At 37.7% G+C, this 12461-nt stretch overlaps 1 pseudogene; it reads left to right on the forward strand.

Annotated features, from left to right (window-relative positions):
• Window positions 1-636: 636 nt before the first annotated feature.
• Window positions 637-11424, forward strand: LOC122089919 (annotated as a pseudogene).
• Window positions 11425-12461: the final 1037 nt, after the last annotated feature.

A 12461-nucleotide genomic window follows, 5' to 3' on the forward strand; every position in this document is an offset into this window, starting at 1 on the left:
TATGAGTATGGACTTAGATCAAATAGTTATTGGCCCTATCCTTTCCCAAGACTTATTCTGGAATTTTAAACCATAGTTCTTCCCGTCCCCATATGGCATCGGCCATGTTTGGACGTTAAGAAAAGAAAAAAAAATACATAAATTAATAATTATGTCATTATAATTTTTGTCTTATTTTATTGACATCCAAACATAGGCAATAAGTCCTTTACCTGTCTCCTTTTCCATCTGATGATTAGAAACTACATCATCCATCAAGAGATACCAAATAGAGGTGTATCGATCCAAATGACCTTTTGCCAAACTATCTTTAGTTTGATATATTTTTGGTCCGGATGTAAACCCGGCCGAGCCCGGCTTGTTGCCAACCTATGGCGGTCCACCCTCACGTGTATTTTTCTGAAACCCTAACTAAAACCTTGCTCTTCTCCACTCTATTGCTTCCTCGACCTTCTCTGCTCTGAGAGGCAGACACCGAGAAGCTCCACTGCTAAAGATCAAAATTTCTTCTTACATAGGCACAGAAGGTGAAGAAATATCGTTTAAAGTTTGATTTTTCTGTACCTTGTAGTTCACTGGTTCTTAAACTTTTTCTTTAAAATTTCTCAAACTGAATTGGTGTTGATTTCATTTTTTTTAAGCAAAATTGATCCTGAACTGTCACTTGGATTGCTCCAATAGTTTGAGATGGTGAAGAGGAGCAAGAGTAAACGAATCCATAGCTTCATGTTTTCGATTGAATGTTTGTATGGATTCGATTCTAAATTTTCTGTTCTAATATTGTAGAGAGTAAGAGTAAGCGAGTGCCGCTGAAAAAGAAGTGCAAGATCATAAAGAAGGTGAAAGAGCACCATAAGAAGAAGGCCAAAGAAGCGAAGAAGCTCGGCCTAAATAATAAGCGCAAGGTCGAGAAGGATCCAGGTATCCCTAATGACTGGCCCTTTAAGGAACAAGAGCTCAAGGCCCTGGAAGCTCGCAGGGCCAAGGCACTAGAGGAATTGGAGCAGAAAAAGGCCGCTCGGAAGGAGAGGGTATTGTTTCTTCTTCATTACTTCTCACACTAAGTTAAAGTTTTCTTGATGAGACTTAATTGGGTTTGCTTTTATTTTTTATTTTTTATTTTAAACTTGGGATATTCAGCGAACACTTCTCACGTCAAGGAATTATCTCTATTGTGTGCGTGCTGGACTGCGGGCATTTTTGAATTGTTTAGGAGCCATTTTTATGAACCTAAACAAACAGTTACCTATGTTTTTTTAATTCTTTCCTGCTTTCTTGCATCTGAACTGGGCATTGTTGGGTTGGGATAAGGCTGAGTTTGTTGAACTGGGCGGAGTCAATTTTATGAGCTTAAGGAAACAGTTACCTGTGTTTTTAATTCTTTCCTGCTTTCTTGCATCTGAGCTGGGCATTGATGAATTTGTTAGGAGCCAATGTTATGAACCTAAGGAAACAGTTACCCTTTTTTTTTTTCTTTTAAATTGTTTCTTGCTTTCTTGCATCTGAACTGGACTTATTTGTGCCTCACTGTCTCATCAACCTTTCTATCTCTAAAGCAATTGAAAATGATGTTGTATGTGACACGCTTGGGCACAGAAATTTTGTTTTCATTTCATCCATTTCTTTCCTATCTAAACCTGTCTAATTTTATCTTCAAAAGGACACATGAAGGTACAGAATATTTCGTTCTGGTTTAGCTGGGTGGATGTTTATAATCATTTTCTTCTGGTAAATTTACTAGTTTTTTTTTTTTAGTAGGGGCTTTGTTAATCTTCATTTGGAAGAAAATTGGTCTACAGAGTAAATGTGGGAAGTAATTCTGTTTGTCCACACCTTTTCAGACCAGTCTATACTAGCAAACATTTATTCAGACTCTTTCTAGTCACATGTATTCAAAGGCTGTTAAATTTAGTGCAGAAATTTAATGTGAACTTATTTTTATTTTTTTTTAAAGTTATTTATTTTTTTGATAGCTAGGCCCCAAGGAGAGTTGAACTCATGACCTCTTAATTTTGAGGTGTTAGTCTTTGCCAACTGAGCAACCCACTTGGGGTTAGAACTTAGTAGTTTAATTATGATGAATGAAGTATAGCTGATCTCTGCACGATGTGCTTCTTTTGCTTGGCTTTATTTTCTAGCATTCCCCGCTTGGATCTTAAACTTTTGGTCTTTCTAACTATTATTTGAATATTTTTTCTTTGCTTCCTCTTCTAAGATTCCTTCTTAAGTCACAAAACTTTTAGTTTTTGACTTGCCTATGTGTAATATTTTACGGTATGAGTGCAGATACTAATGTATGAGGTCTGGACATTGCTTTGGCATTGTACTTTAACGAGCTGTTCCAATATTTCGACTTCCTGACGGATGAGATGTGTTCTGTAATTATGAACTTGGTTGTTTTTCTCTATTCTGCTCATTTATGTGTTTTGTCATATATGGTCATGCTTGAATGGGACTTCCCATATTTTTTCAGGCCCAGAAAAGAAAGCTGGGATTATTGGAGGATGATGGAGCTTCTGGAAAAGAGAAAAATTTTGGGGATGGAATTGATGGTGTTGTTTCGCCGAAAATTGCTAAAATCCAGGGTGAGTCAATGTGCACGGAAGATTTTTTCCAAATGTTGAATAGATTGACTTTAATTCCCCCCTTTTCTTCCATCATTTTTTATTTTCCTCCTTAACTTCCTGCAGATAACTCGGATAGGGCTTTCTACAAGGAGTTGGCCAAAGTCATAGAAGCATCTGATGTCATTTTGGAAGTTCTTGATGCTCGGGATCCCCTTGGCACTAGATGTTTTGATATGGAAAAGATGGTGTTAAAGTCAGGCCCCAATAAGCATCTTGTTTTGCTTCTGAATAAGATTGGTAATGGCGCTCATCCAGTCTGTCTTTCTGTTTTCCACAGACAACGTTTTTTCTTTTTTTTGGGGGGGGGTTTCTTCAAGAACAATTTCGGGGATTTGAATAAGATTTTGTGACTAATTGACTTGTTTATGCTTTGGAGGCAAAATTCTGATTTTGATATTTGGTTAGCCCCTTATTTAACTTTTTTAACTAAAGGACTTATGACCCTCAAGGAATATAGAGATTGGAAACTGCATGACTTGGTATTACAACTTAATATTTAAGTATGCTTAATTTCTCTTGTGTTTGCTTCTTTTCTTTGATTTCAATTGGTACTTGTTTTCCAGATCTTGTACCTCGAGAAGCTGTTGAGAAGTGGCTTAAGTATTTGAGGGAGGAATTTCCTGCAGTTGCATTCAAGTGCAGCACCCAAGAACAGAGGTCGAACTTAGGTTGGAAATCTACTTCAAAGGCTTCAAAACCAAGCAATCGCTTGGAAACTAGTGATTGTCTGGGTGCTGACACTCTCATAAAATTGTTGAAGAACTACTCAAGAAGCCATGAGGTAGTTTCGCAGTTCATTTACTTGTGATACGTGGTTATGAAGAACTAGTTTATTTTTCTCATTTTACATTTGTGACTTCTTGCGTCTTGTTTTGGGTTGGCAATTTTTGACATGACCCACTGATTTGACCAATGTTCCGGGTTTTGACCATGGCCAAAACCAAATATCTTGGGTTTTGACCAAAACTTGGTAGTTTTCTTGGCCAACAGAAACCTAGGTTTCGAGGTCCAAAAAATTGTTTTTTTGACTCTTATTTTTGTGCTGCCTATTTTTACCATTTTACAACTATTACATAAATTATTTTCACAAAAAAACCACCCAAAATGGTATTTGTAGTTTAGACCCAAGTTTGCTAGTGTATGCTGAATGCTGCTCTCTTACACTAGCCCTATTGGAGAAAAACCATGACCTTCAACCTCCAAATGCACAAATTCAAACTGTAAAAGGATTGAATGAGTAGAAGAATGCAGAAAAGTGGGAAGAAATCAAGTGTTTATTAACCCAAGGAGTAGTGTTGAAACTAGTTTCGACTCTTGGTTTTGTTTTGGACAATGTTGAAACCAAGGTCAAGACCTTAACTTTTGAATTGAACTTAAAACCATGGGTTTGACACAAGCATGATATACATTGGCGTTGTGCTGACAGAAGCTTGTCTTTGGGGGTCTATATGACGTGCACGCTGCCGGTAGTGCACACCATCTCACATTCTTTGACACTTCTCTCTTCCCTGACCATGCTGGTCCCCTCTATACAAACCATAATGCACTCCTCCGATATGCCCTTTGGCTTGGATGTGAAATACCGCCCAAGTGATATATTAGTTAGGCAGCTGGTCCGACTAGTCTATTAAGCTAGGTCTGTCTAAGACGTTTGAGCCTAACAAGTTCTCCTTGGTCTTCTTTTATTCAAAAAGTAGAAAGGAGGGTCATGATGAAAATATAATTGTAGATAATCTATTCTGGCAATAGACACTTCTAACAAGTTATCAATTAAACAGATTTCATATAACATTTATTTCTAGCCATCATAGATTTTAGATAGGATGAAATAGTAAAAAACAATTGGTATACTAGGATAAGATCAAACTTACATATGGAAAAGGAGAGAAACAGCGACTCACTGATGGTAGAAATTTGACAAGTTCCAACTGACACTCGTAAGAGAGAAGCCTCATGCTGGCCTTATTGCATCTTGCCAGGTGTCGAGCATCCATACCTAGTGTTACATTTAGCTAGGTTGACGTCTTCGCATGCGTCACATAATACTATAAGTGCATTGTAATAATAGCCACATGTGGGCTATATAATAATTCACCTAACATCTAAAATATTCAATATGGAAAACAGTGGTACAACCACATGGAATGCCATCAATCTTGCTAGAAGAAAAACTTTTGTTGGACCTGCTCCTTATTTTTATTAGGAGCAACATCTTTCTTTTGTAAAAATATACAATAATCGAGAGCATTTTATCTAAAAGAATCTTATCAAGAATCTAATTAAGCATTATAGCTCATCTGTTATCGCCTTATATGAAATTGCATCCGTTTGAAGAGTTTTTGAAGTATGAGAGCCTATAAATGCTATAAAAGGAGAATTTGATCTCAACATCTTTAGATGGATGTTTTATAATGCTGTGCAGAATTGTTCGTTGCAAGGAGCGTGAATGTGCAATAGAGGTTAATTCCCATTTATCAGGGAAGATTGACATCCTTCCAGGGAATAATTCTTGGGACCATAACATTTGATTTGGCTGAATTAGGCTATAAGAGCATAGTTTTGTCCTTTAGTGTCAATTACTTTCCCATTTGGTGCTAAAGTGGTTATCAACTTATAATAGAGTCTATATATGGCAGCTATGTTTGTGATCCTGGTTTCTGTTCAAACCCTTTAGTAAGAATATTTAGGCTTACTCCATCCATGATACTAGTATCTGATAAAGATAAAGGGAAGTTTGGATAGCACTGAAATTATACTGGTCCTTAGTTAGGCTTGTCTCAAATAATCCAAATTGAGGAGAGAATTAGTTACTCTTATTTTGGTTAATGGTTCGATAACTACTTGATTTAAGACAACATGCAGATAGTTGGATCATGCAACTGATCAATGACCTTGAGGAGAGAGCTTCTTCAGATGTAAGGGTACAAGCATTGAAGCCATTCATATTTAAAAGGGATTGTTAAGGATTGTAGTTACATTGAGCCACTTTAGGCCGCGACCCATTTTCAGAATAGCGGCTTGAGCTCTATCGAGCTTTGACTCGTGGTCGGAATCTAAATCGGATCCTGAGGCAGCTAAAAAGAATTCTCTGTAGATTTTGTTAAGAGAGTCATGACCGAGAGTGTATTTTCACTTATTTTGATAACATTATCGCTTTTGAATTAAAGTGTTCCTTTGCAATATATCTCTGATTCTGGGACCTTTGAAATGCTCCAATTTTCAATATGTTTCTCTATATTTTTTAAGATTATTTATTCAAAGTTGTGGACAAAGTTTTTCCTCAACTGAGAATCTAGTGATAATCTCCTACAGGCTGATCTGAATATGTTTGCCAGGGGGCAAATTAAATTGGTATTTGTCAACACGAATACAGTCCACACAAAAGCCCTTTGCCTTTTTAAATGGCTATGATAGGTGGATAGTGCAACTTGGATGATACTCAACTACTTTGCACCCTACTTGGCTCTGATACCAGTTAGACCTAGGTGATGTATCAGTTAGGCAGCTAGTCCGACTAGTTTATTCTGCTAGGTCTATCTAAGGCATCTGACCCTGACAAGTTCTCTTTATTTTTCTTTTAGTTCAGAAGAGTAGAAAGGATGGTCCTAATGAAAATATAATTGTAGAAATTCTATTCTGGCGGTAGACACTTCTATCAAATTATCAATTAAAGAGATTTCATGGAAATATTTATTTCTAGCAATCATAGTAAAATGGTAACAACAGATATATTAATATAAGATCAAACTTACATATACAATAAACACTTTTAAGGTTGGAAAAGGAGCGAAACAACGACATGCTGATGGTACCTTAGAAAAGGATAGAAACAATGATACACAGATGGTGGAAACTTGACAAGTTCCGATTGACACTCGTATCTCTCAAATATTTCTTTTATAATACACATTCATATGATACAAAATGAGCTGAAATCTAAGTCACACACAATTCGTAAGAACTAAAAGACACAGAATAAAACTTGGTACTTGAAACTTCGCAGGTGGCCCCTTTTATAGCTTTTAGAGGCTCTCTCAGACTTAAAAAATAAGTCAAATGGTGTGATATCAGATAAGGCATCCGACAAATGAACCATCATGCTTTGCTGGCTTTTTGATAAGATTCCTTTAGATAAGATGCTCTCGATTGTTGTATTGCTTTTGACAGAAGGAAGATGTTGCTCTTGACAGAAGGAAGATGTTGCTCTTGACAGAAATAAAGATCGGATACAACAAAGATTTTCTTTTAGAAATATTTGATGACATTCCATGTGGTTGGACCACTATTTTTCATATGGAATCTTTCAGATGTTAGGTGAATTATTAATTTATTGTACTGCCCACCTGTGGCTATCACTATAATGCACTTGTAATGTTGCATGACGTAAACCAAGACGACAATCTGGCTAAATGTAGCACTTGGTGTGCATGCTTGACACCTGGCAAGACGAGATAAAGAGCGTGAGGCTTCTTTTATTACATCCGTGAACATTAACACGGTTGTGTGTATCTTACTGGCATGGTTTTTGTCTTAAACTCTATTCGACAGTTTATGAGTTGCTGTCATCTTATTGAAATTTTGTAATGTATTTTGCCAACATCCTGGAAGAGGTTATATGATACTAATCTAACATGATCATACATAACTCATTGACACATAACTAATATGACCTATTGACATAGTTGTTGTGGTGCATTGACCCATACACAATATGTTTATCAATAGGTTCCGATGCAGTTAAATCACCAAAATGGGCCTTTATTAATGGTAGAGGCTAGGCATATGGGATTTGTTAATTAACTGTCTTATTTCCTTATCTTAACTGTTTTAAGTGTTTTAGTTATGTTGGATTGGGATTCTTTAAGTTTAATCATGTTTTGAGTCAGTTTCCTTCATTATTTTAGTTTCCTAGTCAGTTTATGTAACATTATTAGTTAAGACTTTGTTTAGACCTTTCCTTTTTAGTTTTTTTTTTTTTTTTTTTTTTTTTTTTTTTGAGTCTTTTTCTGAGTCTTTATATAAGTTTGTAAAGGGGATCCATCCTTGTACACGAATTTGAGTAATGAGATTTTGGTTTGCACCTTTTCTTTATTCTGTGAGACTCAGTTAAGGATGGAGTGTTATTTGATATTGAGATTTTTGGATTATACGCTATTGTTGTTACTATTTAAACACTGTTATTAGATGTATTTACATCTCAGCAGTAAGAGCCACTCGAAAACTTGGCAGCTGCCCTGTTTTGGGCTTAGTTTTGCCAAAATCGATTGTGGTGATCAAGAGAGATCTGGCCAGCAGATAATCCCCGTCATTTGGTGTATTGAAGGCCTTTGACCAGTGTCTAGTGTGGATCAGGTCTGCTAATCTGGAGACAAGAAAAAATCTTCCAAATCTGTCCCTTCATTTATCTAGATTTGGTTCTCTGACTTGTGACTACAATCCAACCATTAGAGCCCTGTAGTATTTTGGGGTTTTGTTAGCCCATTGGTTTGTGAACCTTGGTCAAATTCTGACCTTCATCAGAAGAGGTTGGCTTTGACCATACTGCGGACTTAACTTCTGTTTTGGGGTGTTACTTGTGATAATGTTACGGGGTTGTATTATTTTGAATCTAGGTTTATCCTAGCTATCTCCCCCACCAATGTGTGTAATTATAGGCTGGCCAACTGCACACTGTGGGACGATTTCCATTAAGAGGATTTAAATTGATTGTATTTATTGTCAGAAAAGTATTCTGTCATATGTATTTTTTTACTGTCGCCCTGCAGAATCTGTTATTGTTGCATTTAGTAATCCATCAAGATATAAGTTATTTTGCATTTAGTAATCCATCAAGATATATGTATTTTGCACCACTATTAAGCTTTGGTGATTTTTGCATTACCTTTGTATCTGTAGATCAAGAAGTCAATTACAGTTGGTGTTATTGGGCTTCCTAATGTTGGTAAGAGTAGTCTGATTAATAGCTTGAAGAGGTGCCATGTCGTCAATGTTGGTGCTACTCCAGGATTAACAAGATCGATGCAATAAATTCACTTAGATAAGAATGTGAAGCTATTGGACTGTCCTAGAGTTGTAATGCTTAAGTCTGGGGAAAGTGATGGATCCATAGCTCTTTGTAATTGCAAAAGAATCGAGAAACTAGACGATCCCATTGGTCCAGGTAAAAGAACGCTTTCCCCATCCTTGTTGGCATAATGTGGTTCCTGCATTTTTTTTTTTTCTTTTTACAAGTCATGATATTTTCAAAACTAGAAATAGAAGACACAACAATGTGCTGGAATGGTTTAAGTAATCCCTAACTTGTTACAGTTACTATATGTTCACCTTCCCCACCCTTTGTCTCGCTCTCATTTTTTTGAGGTGGCATGGCCATATTCAATGGAGGCCTATGGATGATTCAGTAAAGAGGAGTGATCTGATTTTAATTGAATGATGTAACAGAGCTAGGGGTAGACCTAAAATGACCTTAGGAGAAGTGGTGAGGAAAGACGTGCATAGCATAGGCCTTGTCTCAAGTATGATGTCGAACAAAGAGATGATTGGAGGGCAAGGATTAATGTATCCGACCCCATTGTTCTGAAGTACCAATGTGGAACCATTTCCAGCATTGGCTCTTTTCTGCCTTTTGGTCTCGTGATTTTCATTTTGACTATTGGATAGTCTAAAAAAAGGGCGTATCCAGTGCACACCACTGCGGAGTCTAAGGAGGGTCATAATGTACGCAGTCGTACCCCCGCTTCGAAGAGAGGCTGTTTCTTTACTCGAACCCGGGTCCACTAGGTGACTAGGTCACAATGGAGCAACCTTACAGTTTCTCCAAGGTCCTGCCCTCTATATGAACATTGGATAGTTTGTGATCTCTGGATTCAATTTCAACTATAATTAGTTACAGGACTCCTGCAATTAATGGTTATACTTGTATTGAAATATGGAACAATGTGATGTAGTGGAAATCTAGTTGGGTGGCCACTTTGGGCCTATGAGGGTGGATCTATGAGTTGAGTATTTGAGCTGCACTACCTATTGATTCTGATTATCATAACTTATACTGTAGAATTAGTTTGTTAGAATTGATTATTCCTTTGGAAACAAGAGAGTACATGGTATTTAGCTGACAACATTCAATCAGAATTGGAGGGAAGCCATTATAGGATGTGTGGCTGTAATATGCACTTATCAAATCCAGAGCATCTGGGTCCGCCCCCTGCCAACACCCACCCCCCTCCCCCCCCAAAAAAAAATCCTTTTAACTTTGCTTGTTTATGGATGTTGCAGTGAAGGAGATTCTCAGGCTATGCCCTGCTAAAACATTGATAACAATGTACAAGGTTCCAACCTATGATTCAGTTGATGACTTCATACTAAAGGTGGCTACTGTGAAGGGTAAGCTCAAAAAGGGTGGTATTGTGGATGTTGAAGCCACAGCTAGAATAATTCTGCACGACTGGAATGAGGGTATGTATGCCAGATAGAATTGTCTTTTAATATGATTTACTTATGGTCTTAAAAAGTGGATAGGTAGATAGAAACTTCGTGGCTGATGACACTCTCTTTTTTATGTGTCTTAGATAAAATTCCATATTACACAATGCCTCCATCAAGGAAGCGAGATGAGCACTTCGAAGAGGCAACCGTTGTCTCAGAGCTATGTTGAAGAAGTTTATAAGGGTGAATCTTCATTCATTGGGAGCCTAATGTCTATTGAGGATTTACGTCACATTGAAGTTCCTCCAAGCTGCCCTCTAACTTTTGATGAGAAGATGCTGGAGGTTTGTGCCTTCCTAATTCATTTTTCCATTTTAGAGGCCTATGCGTCTATGATGTTCCCAACATGTCAATTGTATCGTTTTCTTTTTCCATCAGCTGCATTTTAGATTTCCATTCCCTTTTTTTTTTTTTTTTGGACTTTGATCATTTCCTACTTTCTCTATAAGTTGTTCACCAGTAGAAGTTGGTCCAGCTTCAAGAACTAAAGCTTTTTGGAACTGGATTCAAACCCTTTTTTTTTTATTTTATTTTATGAAATTTTTCATTTCGAATTGCATTTATCATGAGGTCTAATAATTAAACTGTGCTCTTTCCCCCAGAATGATATAAAGCCTGAAGTATTAGTTCTAGAAAATGAACCACTAAAGGAAAAGAATGAAGATAATGAAGACCAGCCAATGGGATCTAATGAGCAGGACTCAGGCAGGACAGTGGCCAAGACTGTCAATAGTAGGCAGAACGAGCAACTATATATGGCAGAAGGCATCCTTAATACAAAACTACGGACAGTAGAGAAGAAGAAAAGGAAGAAAGCTAAATCATCTGGTACTGATGATATGGATGCTGGCAACAATTTTAAGGTGTATTATGCAAAGAGGGAATCAACTATGGAAGATGTTGAAGAAAGTGGCGATGACGAGGATAATCAGATCCAAAGCAAGGTGCCTACCGGTGGTATGGATGAATAAAGCAAGTGAATCGGCCTTTCAGAATTCAAGTGGGACAAGATCATATGCCCACCACTTGGCCAATTTTGTACTTTATTGGAGTGGGGATGCTTTTGCTTCATTTACCTGTGAACGTGACATCGAACTGCGGTCTTACTAAAGGATTTACCTTGTTTTGGATGCTAACTTCAGGCTCACTGTTGGGACTTGATTCTTATTCCCTACCCGAGGTGTAAACACCCCCACCCCCACCCCTAAGTTTTACCTTTCTCTTCATTCTATAGTATAATATGTCTTGCATCTGAGCCCTAATTTAATTGTCATTCCTGAACCCTTGTTTATGTAATTTACGCTTTTTGATCCATATCAATTCTAGTTTTTTTTCCTGAAATTATTGTTTACTCAAGTCATGTGAACTGATTTATTTTTCAAATGAAGGTGAAGTTAACGGAATCCTGTGAATTGTGAAGGCAAGTTTGCCTTCATTGTGCACCTAATGAGACACATTATATGGGGAAATGATTTGTTTGAATGCCGCTATGAGTTAGAATGGCCTGATGTTCTCTCCTTGCCAAACATCGCTGCTCCATTTTCTCCATCTTGCCCTCTTGACACAACCCACTGGCGGCAACCTTCCTCGTATGGTCATACCTGCCTACTTCTGCTGTATTGAGTGGTGGTCGGAGATGACAACAAGGTGAGTCTCAATCATCTGTCAGGTTTGGTTGCTCAACTTCATGGAAGGGTGCTCTGTCATTCTGCTCTCTTTCGCGTGTTTCTTCTTCATTCGAAGATGCAGTATGCAACTATTCCTACTGTTGATATTTCTCTGATGGGTTAGAAAGGGACTTAAATGAGCTCAAAGATTTGCATATTGCCAACTGAAATTTGAAACTGCATGCCGGCAATCCAACCTCAATAAAATATCTTATATATTCCCAATTTCAGTGTTTTCCTGTGATACCCTCTCAAATTGCACACGGGCAGCAGAGGGAACCCTCTCTCCCCAAAAACAGTGAGAGCATCAGCCATCATGTTACGTTGTCTAAATCACAAAAAAATGAGATATTAAAGCAAAACAGTCAGAGATAAGAGTTGGTCCACCATGGAATGCTTTGAACTTTTGTTGAGATTTTGAAAGAATAGCAAACAATCTCTTTCAACCACCACATGAGTGAAGCCATTAGATAGAGCCATCCATAGGGAGCACCACACCTCTAATACACTAATATCATCCTCCTACGCTCAACATGCATTCGAACAACAAAAGGGGGAGGGGGAAACTCACTGTGTGTCATCAAATGGCACACCATCAAACACAACTCAGGAGAAAACTCTGCTCCATCCCCTTCGTAATTGGGACTCATATCCTCTCCAGCCAATGGGACTCATATAGTGC

Source organism: Macadamia integrifolia, chromosome 9 (genome assembly GCF_013358625.1).
Source record: "Macadamia integrifolia cultivar HAES 741 chromosome 9, SCU_Mint_v3, whole genome shotgun sequence".
Classification (NCBI taxonomy): Eukaryota; Viridiplantae; Streptophyta; class Magnoliopsida; order Proteales; family Proteaceae; genus Macadamia; species Macadamia integrifolia.